The following is a 1,189-nucleotide window of genomic DNA, read 5'->3' on the forward strand; positions in this document are numbered from 1 at the left end:
ATCCACATCAACTTGATGAGAATCCTTGGAGTTGTAGTCGTACTTGATGAAGTAGAAGTTGATGTAGTCTTGGGAACCCACTTGACCATGGTCTTAGGAGCTTCGTCAAATGAATCAATCTCTTCTTGAAGTTTGTCCTTGCATTTTAGCTTGTGGTCTTGTGATGGAAGATCATCTTGAACTTGTGTTCCCTTGAAAGAAGTGAGGTCATACTTCTCTTGTTGAGGAACAAACTTCATCTTGGGGATCCTAGTCCTGCACTGTGGATCGTTATATCACGGTGATGTAAACTTGGTTGTGACGCGAATGTTGCTTTTGAGTTTGGTTGGAGTCTGGGGTTGATTGCTTGTCTAAGATCATATGTTTTTTTAGAATGAAGTGCATTGTAGGTCCTGAACTATTTAAGCAATGTTACGTAGGTCCTCAAACTATGAAAATCGGCATTCAGGTCCTCGAAGTGTAGTAAGTGTGGCACTCAGATCCAAAATCTGTCCGACCCCTCCTGACCGGCTAGCTGGCGCCGTTAACCCATGACACATCGGGCCAGGGGCCTGCAAGGTAACAGTTGGTGATGGAAATATGCAAAGAAATTCAAATTCATGAACTTTTAAAAAATGTTCGTGCCGTTCGCGAATATGGAAGGAATGTTTGTGAACTTTCACATACTTTAACGACTTTAAAAAATGTTCATGATATGGAAAGAATGTTCATGATTTTAAAAAAATGTTTGCGTCATTCGCTAATATGGAAAAAATGTTCACGAACATTCAAATACTTTCACGACTTTAAACAAATGTTCGACAATATGGAAAAAATGTTCACGACTTCAAAAAATATTCACGCCGTTTGCAAATATGGAAAAATGTTCGCGAACATTCATATTCTTTCATGACATTGAATGTTCGCGAACATTTTTTCCATATGCGCGAATGACGCGAACATTTTTTTAAAGTCCTGAACATTTTTTTCATATTCACGAACATTTGTTTAGAGTCGTTAAAGTGTATGAATGTCCGCGAACATTTTCTTCCATATTCGCGAACGACGCAAACATTTTCTTTTCATCACAAACAACGCTAACATTTTTTAAAAGTTTATGAATTTGAATTTATTTGCATATTTCCTTCACCGGTTTGTTACCTTGCGGGCCCTGGTCCGACGTGTCATGGATCGACGGCGCCAGTTGGCC

Source organism: Triticum dicoccoides, chromosome 5A, assembly GCF_002162155.2.
Source record: "Triticum dicoccoides isolate Atlit2015 ecotype Zavitan chromosome 5A, WEW_v2.0, whole genome shotgun sequence".
In the NCBI taxonomy this organism is placed as follows: Eukaryota; Viridiplantae; Streptophyta; class Magnoliopsida; order Poales; family Poaceae; genus Triticum; species Triticum dicoccoides.